This window comes from Dendrobates tinctorius, unplaced genomic scaffold, assembly GCF_039654945.1.
Source record: "Dendrobates tinctorius isolate UK_male_01 unplaced genomic scaffold, ASM3965494v1 ptg000025l, whole genome shotgun sequence".
Taxonomy (NCBI): Eukaryota; Metazoa; Chordata; class Amphibia; order Anura; family Dendrobatidae; genus Dendrobates; species Dendrobates tinctorius.
The window spans coordinates 15039352-15063547 of record NW_027361693.1 but is presented as its reverse complement, the minus strand read 5'-3'; the positions used below and the strand labels follow the sequence as shown (position 1 = coordinate 15063547).

The window sequence follows — 24196 nt, the reverse complement described above, 5'->3', positions numbered from 1 at the left end:
CAAGAAATGAGCAGACTGCAGTGCTATTGTTGCCATCAAATATGCAGAAACTTTGGCAGACCTTGTCTTTAAAAATGAAGTTCATTGGGATGAACATGGTTAGATTTGAAAAAGAATGTTGTATTGCTGCTGTAACTCTGATTATTTCAGAAAGCTGTGATGCCTTTTAGAACAGAGCTAAACACACAGTATTACAAGAGTTCCTTCTGTTGTTGAACCTTAGGTTACATGATTAACAGACTGAGGAATATTGATACAAAACTGCAGCAAACAATCATGAGGAGTGTTTGATTATTATCAGACTTTTAGTTCAAGATACAGTTAGCGCTATTACTACAAGCACATAAATTATCTGCTACCATTAACCTATTCATTATGAAAACTAAGTCTTACATTTTTGTGTTAGAGGGTATGTACGAAGAATAAAACGGGACAGCCAAAAATAGTAGAGCACTGTGCTCAGATGGTCTCTATGAGTACCCATAAGAATGAATGGAGCAATGGTGAAAATGTTTAACCTCTGCTCCATTCACAGTGGCTCAGTGGTTAGCATGGGGTTCTAGGTTTAAAACTCACCAAGGACAACAGCTCATGGATTTTGATATTTTGATCCCAAATGATGCGGTTATAATAATAATTTCTGTAATGAACTGTGGAAATTAATAGCGCTAGGTCAGCTGGATAAAAAAATGTCAAATAGGGCTCCTCGTTACCTCATTCTTGAGTTGGAGGAGGCTCCAGTGGTTGGATCACTAATGATAAGAAAATTATCTTTTATTTAATAAATAGAGGATAACTTCTTACAGTTACAAATTTCTTCTATAAATATAAGATTACATTTTACTGCACAAATGTAGATGCAGTGCGCAATATTATAGCTTGGGTGTTTAATTCCCCTACATAAGAGGCAATGATGAACATCTCACAAAGATGCACTAAAATTTCAATAATATGCATATTGCATTGGAAAATATTTAGATGCTAAAATCTCCAGGCTAAGATCTCTATACATAACAGTAGATCATGACTGTACATTATCTCTATACATAACAGTAGATCATGACTGTACATTATCTCTATACGTAACCATAGATCATGACTGTACATGATCTCTATACGTAACAGTAGATCATGACTGTACATGATCTCTATACGTGACAGTAGATCATGACTGTACATGATCTCTATACGTGACAGTAGATCATGACTGTAAATGATCTCTATACATAACAGTAGATCATGACTGTGCATGATCTCTATACGTAACCATAGATCATGACTGTACATGATCTCTATACGTAACAGTAGATCATGACTGTACATGATCTCTATACGTAACAGTAGATCATGACTGTACATGATCTCTATACATAACAGTAAATCATGACTGTACATGATCTCTATACATAACAGTAGATCATGACTGTACATAATCTCTATACATAATAGTAGACAGACTGTACATGGTTTCTATACATAATAGTAGACAATGACTCTACGTGGTACCTACAGTATATAATATTATTTATTATTATTATTATTATTATTATAGCACCATTTATTCCATGGCGCTTTACATGTAGGGAGGGGTATACATAAAAACAAGTACAATAATGTTGAACAATACAAGTCATAACTGGTACAGGAGGAGAGAGGACCCTGCCCGCAAAGGCTCACAATCTACAAGGGATGGGTGAAAATACAGTAGGCGAGGGTAGAGCTGGTCATGCAGCGGTTTGGTCGATCGGTGGTTACTCCAGGTTATAGGCTTATTGGAAGAGGTGGGTCTTCAGGCTCTTTTTTAAGGTTTCGATGGTAGATGAGAGTCTGATATGTTGTGGTAGAGATTTCCAGAGTAGGGGTGATGCGCGAGAGAAATCTTGTATGCGATTGTGGGAAGAGGAGATATGAGGGGAGTAGAGAAGGAGATCTTGTGAGGATCGGAGGTTGCGTGCAGGAAAGTACCAGGAGACAAGGTCACAGATGTATGGAGGAGACAGGTTGTGGATGGCTTTGCATGTCATGGTTAGGGTTTTGTACTGGAGTCTCTGGGCAATGGGGAGCCAGTGAAGGGACTGACAGAGGGGAGAAGCTGGGGAATAGCGGGGGGACAGGTGTATTAGTCGGGCAGCGGAGTTTAGAATAGATTGGAGGGGTGCGAGAGTGTTCGAGGGGAGGCCACTGAGCAGGAGGTTGCAGTAGTCAAGGCGAGAGATAATGAGGGCATGGACTAGGGTTTTTGCAGATTCTTGGTTGAGGAATGAACGGATTTGTGAAATATTTTTGAGTTGAAGTCGGCAGGAAGTGGAAAGGGCTTGGATATGTGGTTTGAAGGAGAGATCAGCATCAAGGATTACCCCGAGGCAGTGAGCTTGTGGGACTTGGGAGAGTGGGCAGCCATTTACTGTAATGGATAGGTTCGTTGGGGGGGGTCACGTGAGATGGGGAAAGATGATGAATTCTGTTTTGTCCGTGTTAAGTTTCAGAAATCTGGTAGAGAAGAAGGATGAAATAGTGGACAGACATTGAGGGATTCTGGTTAGCAGGGAGGTGATATCTGGTCCAGAGATGTAGATCTGTGTGTCATCAGCATAGAGATGATACTGAAAGCCATGAGATTCTATAAGCTGTCCCAGGCCAAAGGTGTAAATGGAGAAGAGCAGGAGTCCTAGGGCTGAACCTTGTGGGACTCCGACAGATAGGGGGCGAGGTGAGGAAGTGGTGTGTGAGTGGGAGACCCTGAATGTCCGGTCTGTTAGGTATGATGAGATCCAGGATAGGGCCAAGTCTGTGATGCAAAGGGATGAGAGGGTCTGTAATAGTAGGGAATGGTCCACTGTGTCAAAGGTGCCGACAGGTCCAGGAGGAGGAGGACAGAGTAGTGTCGCTTGCTCTTGGCGGTTAAGAGGTCATTGGTGACCTTAGTAAGGGCAGTTTCGGTGGAGTTGTGTGACCGGAAGCCAGATTGTAAGCGGTCGAAGAGGGAGCAAGAAGAGAGATGTGAGGACAGTTCAAGGTAGACGTGTTGTTCCAGTAGCTTGGAGGCATAGGGGAGAAGTGAAATAGGGCGATAGCTAGATACAGAGGATGGTCAAGAGAGGGCTTTTTGAGGATAAATAACAGTAGATCATGACTGTACATGATCTCTATACGTGACAGTAGATCATGACTGTACATTATCTCTATACATAACAGTAAATCATGACTGTACATGATCTCTATACATAACAGTAGACCATGATTGTAAATGATCTCTATACTTAACAGTAGATCATGACTGTACATAATCTCTATACATAATAGTAGACAAAGACTGTACATGATTTCTATACATAATAGTAGACAGACTGTACATGGTACCTACAGTATATATAACAGTAGATCATGACTGTACATGGTCTCTATACATAATAGTAGACAAAGACTGTACATGATTTCTATACATAACAGTAGACAATGACTGTACATGGTACCTACAGTATATATAACAGTAGATCATGACTGTACATGGTCTCTATACATAACAGTAGTTCATGACTGTACATGGTCTCTATATACAGCTCTGGCAAAAATTGAAAGAACACTGTACAGTTTTATAAAAATCAGCTTCTCTACATGTCTGACAGCCATTCCATTCCAGTGTCAGTTGAATTCCAACCAGAGCACACCTCATTCTACTTAATGTGGTTCTGATTAGGTGATTAACTGAACCAAATTTTATTTAACTAAGGAAAGTATAAAAAAAAACCCTGCTGTGGTGTTCACAGTCCTCTTGCAATAGGACAAGCTGGATGGCAAAACAAGTGCTAGTAATATCCCAAAAGTATTAGGAATGAAAATATAACTTTTAGCCATGCAAAAGAAGTTGAAAAGAAAAGTCTTGAGTGAGGAAAAGAAGGGCTCAAATCTGGCTTTACTAGCAGAGGGATACAGTGAGCATCATGTTGCACTATCTTTAAAATTTCTAAGATGGCAATTCATTTCAACAAGGACAAGCAGCAGACATTGGGGACAACAAAGCTACAGACCGGCAGAGGGCAAAAAGACTCTCCATTGACTAATTTGACCATCATCTTATTTGAATGACACTCAGCAAACGCAGGTTGACATCAAGTGACCTACAAAAGGAATGGCAAATGGCAGCTGGGGTGAAGTGCACGGCAAGATAATAATAAATTTTATTTCTATAGCGCCGACATATTCCGCAGCACTTTACATTTCAGAGGGGACTTGTACAGACGATAGACATTACAGCATAACAATAATCACATAGATCATAACAGATACCAAGAGGAATGAGGGCCCTGCTCTCAAGTTTACAGTCTATGAGGAAAAAAGAGGAGACACGAAAGGTGGGTGGTAACAATTGCCCTGCTTGTTTGGACCAGCCATAATGTTAAGTGTGTAACAGTACGGACACAGAGGGCTAATAGATGCATAAAGCATGTGGGAACATGATACGGGGAACCTGTTTATGGTAAAACTTTTGACTGTGCCACACAGGGATAGTTAGGTTAATGTGTTGAGGCGGTAGGCCAGTCTGAATAAATGAGTTTTCAGGGCACGCTTAAAATTGTAGGGATTGGGGACTACTCGTATTGACCTGGGAAGTGCATTCCAAAGAATTGGTGCAGCACGTGTACAGTCTTGGAGACGGGAGTGGGAGGTTCTGATTATTGAGGATGCTAACCTCAGGTCATCAGCAGAATGGAGGGCACGGGTAGGGTGGTAGACTGAAACAAGGGAGGAGATGTAGGGTGGTGCTGAGCCATGGAATGCTTTGTGGGTGAGGGCAATAAGTTTGTACTGGATTCTGAAGTGGATGGGTAGCCAGTGTAAGGACTGGCACAAGGTACAGGCATTGGTGTAACGAATGGTGAGGAATATGATCCTGGCTGCAGCATTCAAGACAGATTGTAGGGGGGAAAGGTTGGTAAGAGGGAGACCGATTAGAAGAGAGTTACAATAGTCCAGACAAGAATGAATAAGAGAAACAGTAAGAGTTTTTGCAGAGTCAAAAGTAAGAAAAGGTCGAATTCTAGAAATGTTTTTGAGATGCAGATAACAAGAGCGAGCCAGTGATTGGATGTGGGGGGTGAATGAAAGCTCGGAGTCAAATATGACCCCAAGACAGCGGGCAAGATCAATTCATAATAGGTTCCTAGAGGCAGGGCTCAATTCATGTAAAAGTAGAAAAAAGCCTTTCATCAATGAGAAGCAAAGGAGAGCCAGGCTGAAGTTTGCAAAAGACCATAAGGTTTGGACCATAGAGGAGTTGAGTAAGGTAATCTTCTCTGATGAGTCTAATTTTCAGCTTTGACCAATACCTGATCATCTAATGGATAGATGGAGACCTGGAGAGGCGTACAAGCCACAGTGTCTTGCACCCACTGTGAAATTTGGTGGAGGATCGGTGATGATCTGGGCATGCTTCAGCAAGGCTGGAATTGGGCAGGTTAATCTTTGCGAAGGAAGTATGAATCAAGCCACATACAAGGTTATCCTGGAAAAACAGTTGATTCCTTCTGCTCAGACAATGTTCCCCAACTCTGAGGACTGTTTTTTTCAGCAGGACAATGGGCCATGCCACACAGCTAGGTCAATCAATGTATGGATGAAGGACCACCACATCAAATCCCTGTCATGGCTAGCCCAGTCTCCAGACTTGAACCCCACTGAAGACCACTGGAATGTAATCAAGAGGAAAATGGATAGTCACAAGCCATCAAACAAAGAAGAATTGTTTACATTTTTGTACCAGGAGTGGCATACAGTCACCCAAAAGCAGTGTGAAAGACTGGTGGAAAGCATGCCAAGAAGCATGAAAGCAGTGATTAAAAAGCATGGTTATTCCACAAAATATTGATTTCTGAACTCTTCCTGAGTTAAAACATTAGTATTGTTGTTTCTAAATGATTATGAACTTGTTTTCTTAGCATTATTTGAGGTCTGAAAGCACTGCATTTTTTTGGTATTGTTACCATTTCTCATTTTCTGAAAATAAATACACAATTTAGTGCTTAGAAATCAGGAGACATGTTGTCAGTAGTTTATAGAACAAAAGAGAAAATTTACATTTTATTCAAGCATATATCTATAAAGAGAAAAATCAGACAAACTGAAAATTTTGCAATGGTCTCATAATTTTTGCCAGAGCTGTATAACAGTAGATCATGACTGTACATACTAAAGGATATGACATATAATAATGAGATAATGCTTGCTGAAATGTACAAATAAAAGCTAACAAATGCATAGAAACACATATGAGTTTGCCAATGTATAATATGTATAAAAATACTATGTATTAAATAGTACAGAACAATTAAGAGCATAATTAAATATTTTTTTGCCTACTGTGAAGCAAGAATGACTGACTTATCCATGCTGTTTTTTATCAAGTTGATTATTTAATATGATCGCTTGATTTAAGTTTAAAACTCAATTTCAAACTCTTATAAGAGCACATTAATATTGTACTAGATACGCACCTTCCTCTTCCTTTCTTCACATCACATATAATTAAGCCTAGAGTTATAGCTGTAGCGAGACCCTAGGAGCAGGCTCGAGTGCTGTTGAGCTGTGTGAGACACGAGAAGATTCTTGGGAGAACGGCGCTTAGATCTGATTAGTTACTGTACACACCAAAACAGTCACTTTCAGTGCTAAGAAAACCAGAGGGTATAGTTTTAAGGACTCCGAAGATTTCTTACAGTGGCCTCGGCATAAAGAACGAGTGATCACTTTCTAGTTAACTGTAAATCCTTATGGGTTTAAATTGTTATCTGCCCTTTATTTTAAAGCCCTCAGCAATAAATTGCTTTTATTGACTTAAAAAAGAATAAAAGTTTCAATCACAAGACATTCGACTATAAAGCGTGAAGAGTTAAAGGAGATTGAGCCAGACCCCCAGAGTGGAAGAACTGCTGCATCTACTGCCCTACAGTTCTCAACATAATCATCTCTTTCCTCTCATTTATTTATTTTTTTTATGTTTCATCACCATCACAAAGCTTGAACACTGGAATTTTGCTATCTTTTCAATGACATTGTATCTTGATATAATCATTTACATTTTAGCTCCAGGTGGTGCTGGTTTTGATTTGGGAAATTGAGAGGCATTTGGGAGGAGATCTCCGCCATCAATAAAATATCAAGTGCCGCTGAAAATGTATTTCTGCAATCAAAAACACATCCTGATTTGAGGTCACATAAATGAATGTGGCACAAAATATGCATGAAGTTTCTTTGATCAAAGGCAGATGTATTCCTTTACTTGTGTAGACACAGGAAGATAGCGAAGAAGTGTATTTTTTAGGACTAGATTTTGTTTTTTATTTTTTTCTTGTAATAATTCGATTGTCTTTGTCTTAGTAAACTATTTTCATTCAACTCCTTAAACCTGTGCCGCATTTTTAAGAGACTAATGTCATTTCCTTGGATAATATTTATGTTTGTACATTAAAGAAGCGCACAAAGTTTCTAAAGGAGATTATCACTAATATGCCAAATATAGTTTCTTCAGTAAGTCTGCTGTACATATCCTAAGGATTATTATTATGCTCTGACTTACTTGAAAGTACTGCACTTGCTTTTTCATTAGGATTTCCAAAGAAACAAGCGTTTTTACCCAGTGCATTTAAAAATTAGGCACGGCTTCTTGAGTTTCTTGAGTACAGTGTATTGAGTATAGTATGAATATTATATCTGAAATCCTTGAAGAAAACAGGTCGCACTCCACGGGATAAATTATTCAAATTTATTGACACACATACGTTACATGTCAGGGTCGGGAGGGTGACATCTAGAGTGCAAAAGACTGACAACGGCTGTTTCGCGCTGCTCAAGCGCTTCAACGGACCCGTTGAAGCACTTGAGCAGAAAAAAGGACCCGATGAAGCGCTTGAGCAGCGCGAAACGGCCGTTGTCAGTCTTATGCACTCTAGATGTCACCCTCCCGACACTGACATGTAACGTATATGTGTCAATAAATTTGAATAATTTATCCCATGGAGTGCGACCTGTTTTCTTCAAGGATTTCAGACTTGATTGCTTCGAGGTCAAGCACCCGGGATCCATGTGTTGGTTCACTGATTGCCGGACATCACCAGCAAGTACACGGTAACAGCGGTGCCGTCTGCGTTTTCTTTTGTGGTGGTTATGAATATTATATCTAACACAAAAACTTTCCTCCAAATGAATCCTATTAAAGTACTGTATATGGTATAATGCACAAAACCCCAAAATACCTCCAAAGTAATAGAATGCAGCTTTGTTAAAATGTATGAAGAAGAGAACATAATGATTACCCTGGATGAAGACCTTTTGCATGGTGACACGCCTAAGAACTTGTTCTCACATGGTTGCTACAGGATGAGGTTTTTATGTCAAACTATAACTCTTATGATTAAACAAATGGTTCTGCTTCTATGCAATATTGCCCACTTGAACTCCTTTTTTCTCTTTTTTCATACTCTATCACTTCTCTTTGTTGATACTGTTTTCTATTACTATGGGTGCATTGCTTAGGTTTTATGCATATGCCGTGTGCCATGTAGAGAATTAATTTAGCGGCAAGCTTTAGCATTGCATGTAATATTTATCTTCATTATGTAAGTCTATAAATTGTCTTTAGAGTGTAGGATGGTTTGTGGCTTTACCACGGCTCTGTATTAGTGTGTTTTAACTGTGTTTATTGGACTCATATTTTTTAGCGTCTAGATAATCAAGTTGATGCTATCTTAAATGTGCATTCTTGTTTAAATTTATGTGAGTTGCTCTTTTGGCACTTTTTGTTACTTCATATGCTATATTGGCTAGCTCTCTAGATTTACTGTTGTGCCCACTAGTGATAGGCAAATTGATTTGCAGGACTCCGGCTTAAGGGCCTGTCACACTAAGCGTTATCGCTAGCAATATCGCTATAACGTCACTGGTTTTTGTGACGTTATAGCGATATCGCTGTCTGCTACTTACCTCAGATCGCTCCCCCGCTGGTTATCGCTGATTGCGCGAGAACGTCCTGGACCATTTCTCGTCATCAGCTTCCTGCTGGGGCTTCCTGCTGTGACGATGAGCGACGCGTGGACGTCAGGATCGCCTCGTCTGACAGGTAAGGAGCAACCCCCGACCACTGCTATGTCGCTGGTGAGATCTGCCTGTGTGGCAGCTCACTAGTGACCACTTAGCGATGTACCAGCGATCCTGACCGCGTCATATCGCTGGTCGGGATCGCTGGTACATTGCTAAGTGTGACAGTACCTTTAGTCAGTAGTCTCTGGCTGCCAAAAAGGAGACTCACAAAACTTCTACCTTCTGAGATCATTGGCTCAGCTTTTGATTTGCGGTGCTGACAAACAGTTGACATCACACCTGCCAACTGATCAAAAATTGCATCAGGGATCCCAGAAAGTAAGAGACTTGGGAGCTTCCAGTCAACTGGCAAGAGACTACTGACTTGGCCGATGAACCGGAGTCCCGCAAATCTAGTGTACACTTGATGCATGATTGCAGTGCTGTGAAAAATTTTACTCCACTGTGAATATGTCCACTATGATTAGTTCATGCTGTCCTTTTGGTGCCGTGTACAGAAACTGCTATTGATGCTCCTCAATGTACCATATAATTCAAATGTTATGCAGCATCCAAATAACACTGCTCTATCACGCAACTATGAATTTGATCTGCATCCTGTTCCTCTGGCTATTCATTGTTTCAAGTACCAAGTTTCGGATCAGAATGGAATATTTTCATCCTATCAGTGATAGTATTTCTTCCTTTAATACTGACAAGTGATGTTTGAAATCTCAGTTCGCACACCCATATGGTTAGCCAATATTTGAGGAGATAAAAAAGCATAAAAATTAGCAAGTCTTCACAATGCCAACCTTTCATAAACAACATATCACTGTGGGTCACTGTGTAAAAGGAGGATTTGGAAGGCTTATGGAAGACTTAGCTCATTACCAAAAGAAATAAAAATGTAAATGACATTGGAAAGAAAACGTGATAAATTATGGCTGTTACCTTGTGAAAAATCTGCTTGGCGGTAACTTAATTAATGCCTGCAAACATCTTAGAGGTCACAAGTAAGATTTATATAATGTGCAGGTCACGCAGTGTATTGGAGCAATGATCACGTCCTTTAACTGTAAGGAAGTATATCTTCTTTTTAACATTATCTTATCTAATATATAAAACTCAGTGTGGATGTGTGTGTATGTATGTATTTGTGTATGTCTGGGATTGGCATCCGCACCATCGCAGCTACAGCCACAAAATTTTGCAATGTCACACGTCTGGACCCTGAGAGCATTATAGGCTATGTTGTGAGGCAAAATTTAACCCGTGCGTTCCAATTCACCAACAATTTTGCCCCTATATACATAATGGGGAAAAAGTGTATGTATTGGCATCTGCACCGTCATAGCTACAGCCACAAAATTTTGCACAGACTTACGTCTGAACCATGAGAGCGTCATAGGCTATGTTGTGAGGCAAAATTATAACCCCGCATGTTCCAATTCACCAACTATTTTGCCCCTATCTACATAATGGGGAAAAAGTGTATGTATTGGCATCTGCACCGTCGTAGCTATAGCCACAAAATTTTGCACAGTCACACGTCTGGACCCCGAGAGCATCATAGGCTATGTTGTGAGGTGAAATTTTAACCCCACACGTTCCAATTCACCAAACAATTTTCCCCTATCTAAATAATGGGGAAAAGTGAAAGGAAAAGTGTTGGAGGCAAATTGACAGCTGCCAGATGTGAACAAGAGAGCGATGGCGCCAAGGGGTATATACCGTACAGTTGCTAAGGTGGGGCCCTGACATGGGATACTCACCACACACGGGGATGAACACAAACACAAAATGTGCCACACGCTACCACGTGCTTCAACACACATATACCACCCTCAGCACACATTTCACCACACATACACCAACCTCACCACATAAAAGTTGAAACACAAAAGTCGCCACTCAAAACTCGCCACGCTGTCCCAGAGCTGTTTAAAGGATGAAAAATGAGCTGTGATTGGTTGCTATCAGCAACAGTTTTCTTTGTAGACAGTTGTGGTAACCGAGGTGTCATGATCTGACAGTTTTAAATTGGACAAAGTGAATTTTTTTTACTTTGTCAAGTGCAATGTGTGACGTGATTGCCCCCGGTGGCCATTGGAATTATCACACGTGGTGTCTTTCATTCTAAGTTGCCCGGTGGTGGGGAGTGGTATCGCACCTTAGTGGTAGGTTTAATTGTAATTACAAATCAGGTGTGAGGCTCTATAAATGAGTCTCAGGGTATTCAATCATTGTTGGTGATAGTTGTTCATTTGCAACCAACCTTGGTGGTGGAAGGAGCTGGAGAGATTGCTCAGCTCAATCTGAGTCCTGATGTGGAAGGAGTCACCGAAGGGAGTTCTTTGCAGCGCTTACTGAACTTGGTGGCAGCTATTCAGGAGGAAGGCTGCAGTCGGTTGCTGGACTCTGTGCTGGAGCATTTGCACAGAGAGAGCTAAGTTTTCTATTTCCCCTGTTTGTGACTTTCCTTATGTGTGATCTAGTGCAGTGGTGGGATTAGTTTCCGCACCGGCCAATGCCCTAGCGAGGGACTAGGTTCAGGGCGAGTCAGGGCATAAGGTTCGCGTGCAGCGACAGGTGCGGAGCCTGTATAGGGAATGTAAGGAGTGCAGGGACGCTTCCTCAGGGGAGCTTAGGAGGTCTCCACGTCCCTATTTCCTATTACAGGGCCCACCACTGTAATTGTTCCTGTGTTTCCCCTTATTATTTAAATTCGCCAGCTGGAGGCGGGGTATCCAGTTTTACGTGTACTTTTTAAATTCGCCAGCTGGAGGCGGTGTATCCGGCTGCACGTCCCGGTATTATTTAAATTCGCCCCGCTAGAGGCGCTGTATCCAGGGTCACGTGTATCATAAATTCGCCCTGCTGGAGGCGCTGTGTCCAGTCACACGTTGACCATTACATTATCACCAACCTTAAAAAATTTTTTCTGCTGAGCCATGGACCTAATGCAGACCTTTACTGAAGAGATCAGGGGGCTGCGCGGTGAGATGGTGCAGCAAGTGCAGCTGCTGGTGGGCTTTGGAGGTTTGATTCAGGCACAGGCTCAGCCAGAACCCAAGATATCTCTCCCAGACCGGTTTTCTGGAGGGAGAGATCAATTCTTGGTATTTCAGCAAGCCTGTTAGTTATATTTCAGGCTGCGTCCTCGTTCTTCAGGGAGTGAAGAGCAACGGGTGGGGATCATTATGTCCCTTTTGAAGGGGGATCCCCAATCCTGGGCCTTCTCCCTGCTGGACGATTCACCATCTTTAGAGTCCGTGGACAAGTTTTTTGCGGCTTTGGCGCTTGTGTATGGGGATCCTGATGGCGTCTCTCTGGCGGAATCCCGACTCCGTAGGTGTAAACAGGGAGCCCGGGTTGCTGAGGAGTACTGCTCTGAGTTTAGGAGATGGGCCACTAACACTCAGTGGAATGACCCTGCACTTAGGAGTCAATTTGTGCAGGGTCTGTCTCCAAAATTGCAGGACACTCTGGTGCAGTATGCCGCCCCCAGGTCGCTGGAGGCCGCCATGTCCCTCGCCATCCGGGTGGATAGACGCCTTAGGGAAAGACATACACAAAATGTGCCCCCCGGTACGGTTGGTGGAACCCAGGCAGCCCGGTGTTGTTGGTACAAATAGGGGGTTGCCTGGGGTTCGCCATGGTGGGGGGGTATGCTTTTCCTGTGGGAAGCCGGGCCATTTCATGGGAGCCTGCCCAGGGCAGTTCAGGGAGTGGTGTCGGCATGTTTTTTGTGTGGGCAGACTGGTCATTTCCTTAAGGTGTGCCCATTACGTGCCAAAATATCAGTGTCATCTCAGAAGCCGCAGACCCCTGGTCGTTTGGAGGAAGGCAACCAGGGAGTGTACATTTCCTATTTTGCCCTCCCAAGGTATTATGTCAGCAGAGGTGTTTGCTGGCGGGGTACCGGAGGTGGTACCGGTGCTTGTGGACAGTGGAGCAGGATTTAGTCTGGTGGATGCTCGTTTTGTCCAGACTCATGGCCTGAAGTGTAGGATGCTGGCCCAACCTATAAGCGTCCAGGCCATTAACTCTGTTCCACTGAGCCAGGGGAGCCTTACCCAAGTCGTAGAAAACATCCATCTGCGTATAGGACATCATGAGGAGTCCTTATCATGCTACGTCTTGGAGGGAATGCCAGTACCTATCGTTTTAGGTTTCCCCTGGATGAAAAAACACAACCCGGGGATAGATTGGCGAGCAAGGGAAGTAGTCAGCTGGGGGCAGTCGTGTGAGGGCTGCTGCCTTGGGACTACTGTCTCTGCCGTCTCTCTTCAGGGGACCCCTTCCTCTCAGTGAGAGCAGCGATGGTGCGGCGGGAGAGTAGGGGCAAGTTTCAGCCCTCGCCGCTAGCTAACCCTGTGAGAGGCAGACCTCGTGGTGGAAAGGGTTGGAGTGTGGTGTACCCTATGGTGTAGTCCGGGGGTGTGAGTGTGGTGACACAGGGGGACGCCTCTGTTATCAGGTCCAGAATGAGTTCACCAATTTTATGACATAACGAATGTGTGCAATAAACGTTCAGGTCCGGACCTGTGTGTGAACGAGCATGTATGGGTGGCCACCAAAAAAACATCTTGTGGAAGAGTGTTGTGGAGCCTGATCAGCTCCTAACAAAGATACTCATACATAAACTCGTTCCCCAGGTTGGTGCTGTGGAGGTGAGTGATTCCTCCAAAATAAACTTTATTGCCAATACCAGCTGTGTGTTTGTCATAAATTTGAATTCAGGTGATGGTGGGGTGAACTCAGGGTCTGGCTGTCCCCGCTGTAGGGGTTTCCCTAACGAGGGGTGGTCTTGAGGGTCCAGAGGCCCCTCATTAAGGAGGGGGTACTGTCATGATCTGACAGTTTTAAATTGGACAAAGTGAATTTTTTTTACTTTGTCAAGTGCAATGTGTGACGTGATTGCCCCCGGTGGCCATTGGAATTATCACACGTGGTGTCTTTCATTCTAAGTTGCCCGGTGGTGGGGAGTGGTATCGCACCTTAGTGGTAGGTTTAATTGTAATTATAAATCAGGTGTGAGGCTCTATAAATGAGTCTCAGGGTATTCAATCATTGTTGGTGATAGTTGTTCATTTGCAACCAACCTTGGTGGTGGAAGGAGCTGGAGAGATTGCTCAGCTCAATCTGAGTCCTGATGTGGAAGGAGTCACCGAAGGGAGTTCTTTGCAGCGCTTACTGAACTTGGTGGCAGCTATTCAGGAGGAAAGCTGCAGTCGGTTGCTGGACTCTGTGCTGGAGCATTTGCACAGAGAGAGCTAAGTTTTCTATTTCCCCTGTTTGTGACTTTCCTTATGTGTGATCTAGTGCAGTGGTGGGATTAGTTTCCGCACCGGCCAATGCCCTAGCGAGGGACTAGGTTCAGGGCGAGTCAGGGCATAAGGTTCGCGTGCGGCGACAGGTGCGGAGCCTGTATAGGGAACGTAAGGAGTGCAGGGACGCTTCCTCAGGGGAGCTTAGGAGGTCTCCACGTCCCTATTTCCTATTACAGGGCCCACCACTGTAATTGTTCCTGTGTTTCCCCTTATTATTTAAATTCGCCAGCTGGAGGCGGGGTATCCAGTTTTACGTGTACTTTTTAAATTCGCCAGCTGGAGGCGGTGTATCCGGCTGCACGTCCCGGTATTATTTAAATTCGCCCCGCTGGAGGCGCTGTATCCAAAGTCACGTGTATCATAAATTCGCCCTGCTGGAGGCGCTGTGTCCAGTCACACGTTGACCATTACACGAGGCCTATTATTCTTATCACTTCTGTGGTGTTATCGTCCTTCTGTAAAGCTGGAAATAACACAATTTATTATCGTGCCAACCAGACCACCCTCTGACACAGACTACAGGGGGAGCCCAGGTTCACACAGGATAGGATTAGATACACGGCTCAGCAGTCAGTATCACACAGGATAGGATTAGATACACAGCTCAACAGTCAGTATCACACAGGAGAGGATTAGACACATGGCTCAGCAGGCAGTATCACACAGGATAGGATTAGATACACAGCTCAGCAGTCAGTATCACACAGGATAGGAATAGATACATGGCTCAGCAGACAGTATCACATAGGATAGGATTAGATACGCAGCTCCGCACACAGTATCACACAGAATAGTATTAGATACACGGCTCAGCAGACAGTATCACACAGAATAGGATTAGAAGCATGTTTTTTATGTGAAATATAATCATTATAATTTGTTATAACTAACCAAAGTTGGTTACTATGCCCAGGCAACGTCGGGCTCTTCAGCTAGTAGCTAATAAAATAGTGAAGCGACATCTAGTGCATTACATGACAAAGGGTTATTGAACACAAGAAGTTAGAGCATTGAAAGGGTTTTCTAACCCAAAAAACAGCTTAGCATGTTATGAAACGTCAAAAGAAATCGTACTCATCTCACAGATCCCCACCACTCAGGTTTCATTTCTTCCAGGTTCCCTGCAGGTCTTTGGTCTCCACTAATGAAGTCCTGACATGGATGTTTGACTATTGCAAATAATCACTGGCTGCAGAGGTGACTTAAAAGAAACAGTGATTGACTGTAGGGGTTTTACATTTTTTATTGGGAAGGCCTTGAGCAAGAATTGTAAGTTCTATTAGTGCACCGAGAAGTATAAGAACCAGACACAGAAGTAAAGTGATGATGATTTAAACTTTTTTTTGTTATTTTTACAAATGTTAGGTATTTTCAAAAAAATAATGGCTTGTAAAGTATTATTCCCAAATTAATAGGGTAGCCCCTATCCATAGGATTATTGAATCAAAGAAGTTAAGCCTTTAAAAGTCTGTATAGCCACTATATTAAAAAAAATCTTACTATGTTATTAAATATCAAAATGAATCATACTAATTTAATATATCCCCTAATATATTTCTTCTTGGATCCCTGCCAATTTCCAACCTCCAGTGATCACTGACATAGGCATATGACCATTAAATACAGCTATTTTTGGCAATTTTGTAGACAATGAATGGAGAGAAGGTCGAACATGGTCACCTTTGCATCACTCAAGGTGAGGCTCTGCCTAGGGCTTCCCTGGGATTTTGTGCTCTGCTTGGAATTGCAGAGGTATCAGCACTTGGACCCCAGTGATCAGTAGGTTGTCTCCTATCCGCTAGAAAAGGGACAACTTTTTATTTTGTTAGTTAACCATTAAACCAATAAATCAATTATTGACCTTCAAATAAAACTTATTTCATTACACATGTCTGAATACATTTTTAGAGTCTAATGTTAATTTTTTAGCTCAGTATATAGGTGTGTAAGTTAGTCCTGACTTTACATATATGAAATAAGCTAAGTTAATTTTTGAAGGAATATTGGTCAACAATTTGCTGACAGCACAGAAATTAGGTTTTGATCACCACCACGTAAGCGCTGATCCAGGAAAAAGAGAAACTGTACAAATTCTATGCAGATGTGAATTTGCCAAATTAATACTCACTATTTCAAAGATTTGTAATCTTAACACTTCAACTTTATCTTACTACAATTATATATTGCACTTAAATTTGTGTTAAATAAGAAAATCTCCAGTATAATTCATTGAGTGTCTAAACAGGGAAATTGCAGTGCCAACAAATCCTAAGCCTAAGAGTGACTACAACTATAACTATCCACCACCAAAAATTACCAATCCGACCGGTAATGCTTGCAGTGGAGCACTGAGCAAAACACTTCCTAAATCGTCCTCAGGGAGCTTGAAATAAAGCTTTATAGTTACAAAAAGAAATGATAGACACCAAATCTTTCTTCATTCATCATTTTTACTTACATTAGAGGGTAAGAGTAGCAGCACGAGTCAGTGTCCATTTTGTTTACTTCCATACATCTACTGGTCACATTTGTGCCTCTGCATTGTGACATCCTTTTTATGAAGGATGCTTCATCATTGTGACATCCTTTTTATGGAGTCACCCCAAAAGTCACATACCGACAGTATACACATTCCAAAAATACCTCTATATTAACTGTAGAACAATAATCAACAATAATTAGTAAAAAAACTAAAGCAGCCTAGTTTTGCATTCTTAAGATCTTACCAACATCTGCCATATATGTACAACACAAATGGGTAGCGGGTGTATGAATATGTAGCAGGGTCATGAGGTGAACTTACCCCATATCTGTCAGATAATGGCTGAGTGTCACAACCAGGACTTGACTCTGAGATGTGGGTGGAGTGGACGGTAACCATGTTAAGTGCAGCTGTCAATCTTTGTCAAAGGCATTAACAAGTGTGCCAGAGGGTGCATCATTCTACGCACCGATTACACTCCCATGATGTAACTGTAGGATGCCAATGGGTTGCCATGACAGCAATGGGTCCACTGAAGACTTCCATGCCTGAAATTATGGAGCTCCCTTGAAATTCAATCTATGGATGAGCTTCAAAAAAGACTGTGGTCTTTCTGTGTATAGCACAAGATATCAGGGTATAACATGTTCTAGTCCATTAAGGGGACTAACAACTACAATGAAAAATAAAAAAAGATTAAAAGAATAGGAACATTTCTTTAAAAAAGTTTAAAATACTCATCACCCTCTCTTTTCACCTATTAAAAAAAATAAAAAATTACACATATGTTGTATAGCTGCATTCAGAAAAGTCTATAGAAAATTAACCAGATACGTAAACATTGTAAACAGAAAAAAAAATTCAAAATGCCATTTGACGTCACCGCAGTTGAGACTAGCCAGCTCACTCTATGTTCCATGCGTGAGTCGGAATTTTCTTTTATAATGTAATTCTATGGAACATTGCTCTTATGTTATATAGGTTTATATTGCAAAAGTCTCTTCTGGGTCTCTTATGGCTAACACATCATGACCCAAACAGTCTGTAGAGCAGTGACATCATTTAGAAGAGAAGATGAATGGCGCTGAACACCGGAGAGCACAGCTGTGAGTATGTTAATACACTCACACTACATTACATGCATATACTGTACAGTACACACACATTTAAAGAATAAAAAATGTAATGAAAGTGCATCTTTAATAAAAAAAAGTCATGTTGTTCTGCGAAAAATAAGGCCCCAGACAGCTCGGTCAACCAAAAAAATGAAAGTATTGCGGTTCTTGGAAAATGGCAACGTAATCAAAAATGTCTTTTTTTTCATTTCTGATTTTTTTTTCACCTTTGACATTACAATTCTGGACAAGTTTTGTATCACCATAGTCTTACCAATGAAGAGAATAATTTTGACAAGTAATTTTTAACACACCATGTACACCGTAAAAACAATTCCCAAAAGACAATGCCAGAATTCTCTTTTTTTGCAATTTCACCTCACTTGGAATTTTTTTACCGTTGTTCAATATATTGTGATAAAATGAATTGTGTCATTAAACGTTACAGCTTGTTCTGCACAAAACAAGCAGGGAATTCAGGAGAGGGTGGGGGAGCATATTGGGGATAATCAAAAAGGAAAGGGATACACCACTGGCAAAACATATCAATGGATAACATGGGGGGACAACAAAATGATTACATTTATGGGTATTGACAAGATAAAACCATCAATGAGAGGAGGAGATTTCGATAGAATGGTATTGCAGAGAGAGTCTCGAAGGATCTTATGTTTGGACAAACAGCAATCTTGGAGTCTGAATGAACAACTCAATTATAGTTGTTTTCTTTAGGAGATTCAATTGTAATAGAACAGACTCCTGAAGAGCTCCCCCTTGACTGTAACAATACTGTAGGTTTTTTCCTACCTCACACTTTTAAATAAACAGCCTCCTAATACAAGGTAATTTTGTGCCCCAATAAGACAAGAGGTAAACCAATTCTAGGGGTAAATACTAAGTCTTTCTCACACCCCTCCTTGCTCCCCCTTCCCTTTTCATTATCAATATTAAGTATTTTCTTATCTTATTCTCATCTATTGGTACTGGAGAATCTGTACACTTTAAACTGGTCAGTTAAAACAGACCTATATAGGTTTATTATAGCCAATTTTATAATTATACTGAGCTGTATCTACAGCATTTATCTCAGGTTAGCCTCTTCTGCTCATATCTCTCTCTAACCACGGACTGACTGTGGATACAGTCAGTAGGGAATGGATGAGAGGAGTGATTATTTTGGGCTAATTCTGCCATTATAGGGAAACCCCTATGTATATGGCAGTGTGGTTGCTATGGACACCCCACGGTTGACATTAAATGCCTGAAGTACAGTTATATCACCACCACAGGAGTTTTTGTGGGATAGATCCATTGCAACCTTGTATTTCACCGCTAAACCGGAAGTTACACTATGCAATTGCATGCATCTCAAACATGCATTCCAAAAACCGGAAGTTACAGTGTTTCCAGTGACATGATCGCATGAAGACCGGAAAACCTGACTACAATCGCGGAATGCCTTCCCGGTGGGTGGATCTGAGTATCGGGACTGGAAATAGCATCAGATGCCACTGTAGTGGGAGGTGGATTTGGCAAATATAAAAGCAATAGACGGTAGGTGGGCTGAATATCATGTAGGGGCATTAACACACAAATTGGGCCTATTTTTGGTACTTCTTACCACTGAAAGAGACCAAGCTATATTTCCATTAACAAAATCCCCCCATGATGAACCCCTGAATGGATGGTAAAATGCATTGGGAGGCTACACAAACTTTTTGTTGATAATCTTGAACAAGCTATACTTGAGTAGTGCCTTTGTAAGTGTGGGAGCATTGCAGGGCACGACACGGAGTTATAAGGAAAGAATTGGTAATTAATCTCCCCTCTGCCATCATTGTTTCCCTCCGCCTCATGTCTTCTGCATCTAGCATGGAAAGCTACATTGGTGAGACCAAACCATTTTTATATGAGCACTGGTTGTCATGAGCTCATGAGCACTAGCACTTTATGGCTTGTTTGAATTGTTGTACAGTATGTGGCCTTAACTTTATGGTAATAATTAAAAGTTATATTTTATTTAATTCCTTACTCTACTGAAAAGTAATCTAATAATTGGAAGGAATAGAGGCCAGTGATAACCCATTGCACTCTTGCGGGAATTCCTGTAAAAAACAAGCCCTCAAAAGGTCTATGTGGAGATAAATTTAAGAAAATGATGGCTCTTGGAAAAAGGGTAGGAAAGAACAAAAATTGTTACTAGTAGCAACCCTCTTAATCTTCCTAAGGTCTTAGGAAGCTGAAGAAATGATACCTTGATATCTTAACTCCAATGTTTTATCTCAGAGAAATTAAGGTATTTCTTATTTGTAAATGAGCTTTTCAGGACTATGGGCTGGACACTGATCTGCATGAGAATCTTCCACTAGAGCATACTTTTAATAATGGGGAACGATCAGTGTGAGACATTTAGCTAGCAAAAAAACACTAGAACATAATTTTATCTCTTTACAATCACATTTGCTGCAGCTCTCATAGCTCTGCTGTATTATAACACTATTGCAACACTGGCTGACCGTGAGGTGGAAGCTGAAGCACTGAGAAGACACAGGCAGATGTACTAGATCCTGCAATTAGAGATGGGTGAACCTGTTGAAATTTGAGTCTGGCAGGTTCAGCCAATTATTTAAAGAAAAGTTTGGCTCAGGTATCAGTACCCGAACTAAAACACAGTCCCCATTCAGATGAATGGGGGGCTTAACATCCATTGTCTTCCATGCTATCATGTGATTGTGAATTTATGGAGAAGTCCGTGTTCGGGGTCCGGACTTTAAGGTACAGGTTTGCCCATCACTAGCTGTAATATGTCAATTATAATCACCCACAGTGAGATCAAGAAAGCAGAGAGCAGCTGATATTTTTTTTCAAACTTTTATGACTTACATGCCTATATAGATAGCTTAGAATGGTTAATCCTACTGAAAGATTCCCGTTAATGAGACTGCATTACCAATATAATCGAGAAGCATTCAGAAAAAAACACTCAGATTATTCAATTATTTCAACCTGCTGCTAGTAAAGTATTATCGGTAGTTCTCAAAATCCTTTTTGTTTCTCTTCTTAAAATTGCTTCATGCCAATCACTGACATATCCCAGTTACTTTAATTGTTTTATTAAGAAAAAGTGTAGCACCTTTGGATTGCTTCAATGTGCATCTCTCACAGTGGGAATGTGTCAGTGATAGGCAGTAAGCATTTTTAAGGATAGAAGCAAAATGGATTTTGAGAAACAAAGTTCTAAGGGAGATAGATCTAAATAACCATAATTCATGATAAGCGTAACACTCCACACAACCCCAGTCCACGAACCAAGTCAGTGCTGTCTCACCATGAAATACGTGAATTTCCTTAGCCTCTGGTAGGATGAGAAAGAAAAGATCTTGTAAGTGACAATCAGAAGTATCCTAAATATGTTCCTCTTTGTAGATTCACATCAACAGTATTTTCTTGGTTCTAATTAAGGGTTACAGTGCTAGGAGATCTGAGAATCAAAGGACTAAAAAAAGTTTTCCAATGGAAAATTCTATGGGTTGACATTTGTGATGAACGAGCATACTCACTGCTTGGGTTTTCCCGAGCATGTTCGGGTGGTCCCCAAGTATTTTGGCGTGCTCGGAGATTTAGTTTACAGCGTCTCAGCTGCATGATTTGCGACTTGTAGACAGGCTGAATACATGTGGGAATTCCCCAACAAACAGGCATTCCACACATGTATTCAAGCTGTCTAGCAGTCGCAAATCATGCGGATGAGACGACGAAAACTAAATCTCCGAGCACGCCAAAATACTTGGAGGACACCCGAGCATGCATGGGAAAACCCGAGCAACGAGTATACTCGCTCATCACTAGTTGACATCAAACTTTTTGGATAAAAGTGGGTTTTAAATTGGTCTTTTCAAATTTTCTTCTATAGCAGTAAATTAGGAACTATATCGTTTTAAGTAGTAGAATCTGATCAGGACACTAAATGTACAGCTGCAACATACGGTTTCAAGGATAAGCAATTGAGCTATTCTCTTAATTTCTTTTTAATGCCTGAATTACACATCAACATCTTTAATTGCCAGCTATTACCTTGTTTTCATTTAACCTGGCACTCGGATTAATTTAGTTCCTATAAAAAGCTAAGGTTAAGCACATTTACTTTACCTAGTCATCAGCGGCAATTGAGAGTCATCGGTTTAGTTTTTTGAACTAGCTCAATAGTTAGAGCTTTGCCTGAAGCATGCTCATTAATGCTGACAGGAGCAATCATCCACTATTTCATCTAAGAACTTTTTCTTTGGGCTAATCCGTTAGAAAATATGACACAGATAAGAAGTAAAAAAAAATCTATAAAGTTAAATGTTAAATCTTAGCTTAAATATTAAAATAGACTCAAAAATGTAGGAAAATAATTTACAGAACCCAAGGAGAATATTAAGATTAAAAAAAAAATACAGTGACCTTGATCATTTTAAAAAGCATGTAGATTTCTATATGGATGACTTTAACTGTTAAGCCAAAGTACACATGTGCCAGTGAATGACATTTACTTTTGTGTTATCTTGTGAAGGCGCCTTAACAAGGTAATACCCATTGAAAATTTAATACAAGACAAGTATAAAAGGTAATTATCTTGTGATAGAAGGCTCTCAAAATCCTGGGTGGTTTGAAGCCTTATTTTCGTAATGTGAGCATTTTAACACATTTGACACTTTTTTCGCTAATGTGTGTAAAAAGCTGTCAGCGTTAGAACAAGCTACTAAGTAAGGTATATATTTTCACCTTTTCTCATTTAAAATGACCATGAAGGGATTATTAGAGATAGCAAAAAAAAAACACGTTGATTTTTAACTTTGGTTAGATAAGTTCTATTACAACTGTAGTTGAATCACCTATATTAATGATAAAGAATAGAAAGGCTTCAATACTCTTAATATGTATAATAAGTAAACTGCAGCACCATCAAAATAAAGTGTTTTTTAGAAAATGACAAGTGTGCACTCTATTATTAAATGCTAATCAAAAGGCACTGTATATTTTCAAACAATCCCCCCAGAAAAGACGTTTCTACCCTGTTAATTGGGCCTTCATCAGATGCACAAATTGCAGGGAAAATAAAAATGTTAATAGAAAGCATTAGCATGTGAGTGCATTGTATTAGGAGCTACGTCAAATTTACCAATTATTAGACTGTCTCTTCTATTAGATTCTTCCTGCCTATTTACCAATTTCTATTTATCTGCTATCAATCTATCTATATATACAGTGTATATATATATATATATATATCTATTCATCTATCTATTTATTTATGAGGTCGCATTGTCCACATGGGCTAATAAAATTTTGACTTCTCTGCACAAAGTTATTTTTATGCATGCATCTTTTTTTTATATATATATACATATTTTTTTATTAAGTTTAAAGGGAAGGTGCCATCAAGAAAATTTTTCTTTCTGCTATTGAAAAAATGTAAAGAATTAATGTTTTCATTTTCTTAATAAATATTATCAATTGTTTATAATTTAGTAAAATATGAAAAATAATTTTAAAAGGTTTGGTATTTCCACTTTTAAACAATAGGTGGAGAAGCTACTGAAATTTGACAAAGTGAGGGATGTGGAAAACCACAGAGAAAATGCGACTATAGATCCATAGTATTAAAGTATTAAACATCTTTATTAGACAAAGGACAAAGGAGGACAACTGGAGGACATATGCAAGTAGCAACCAAAGTGCAAATAGTGCAAAGTGCAAATCAAGCAGTCTAGCCCCAGTCAAACCCAGTTCCAGAATAAACCATAACTTATATTCATAATTTATAGAAGATAAGGAGGTAAATAGAGTGCCTGAAAGGACCTATCAATAAGAGGTAAGAGAGGCTGTTCGTAAGGAAACACAGGGAAAATTCCCAACACTGTCAGGCATACATATAGCCAACCCTGAAAGGGTTACTTCACAGCGTAATATTACCTCACTAATTCAGGATGACCGGGCGGACTGCTCGACTCCCCGACGCGCGTTTCGGAGCTCTAGGGCTCCTTCCTCAGGGGGCATGAGTAAGACATGCATGGTGCACACTTTTATGTGTGCTCACCGGAAGTGCCGCGGACACACCGCCCGCAGCTCCACTGCAGAAGCGCCTCCCACCACTGACGCGGCCGGAAACACGCGGGCCCACGTGATCCGATGCCCGACACTGGCTG

At 40.8% G+C, this 24196-nt stretch overlaps 1 protein-coding gene across 1 annotated transcript in view; it reads left to right on the top strand.

Moving 5' to 3' along the window:
* The window catches only part of LOC141084627 (cadherin-12-like), a 1440185-nt gene that overhangs the window by 43696 nt on the left and 1372293 nt on the right, over positions 1-24196 (top strand). The window lies entirely within an intron of this gene.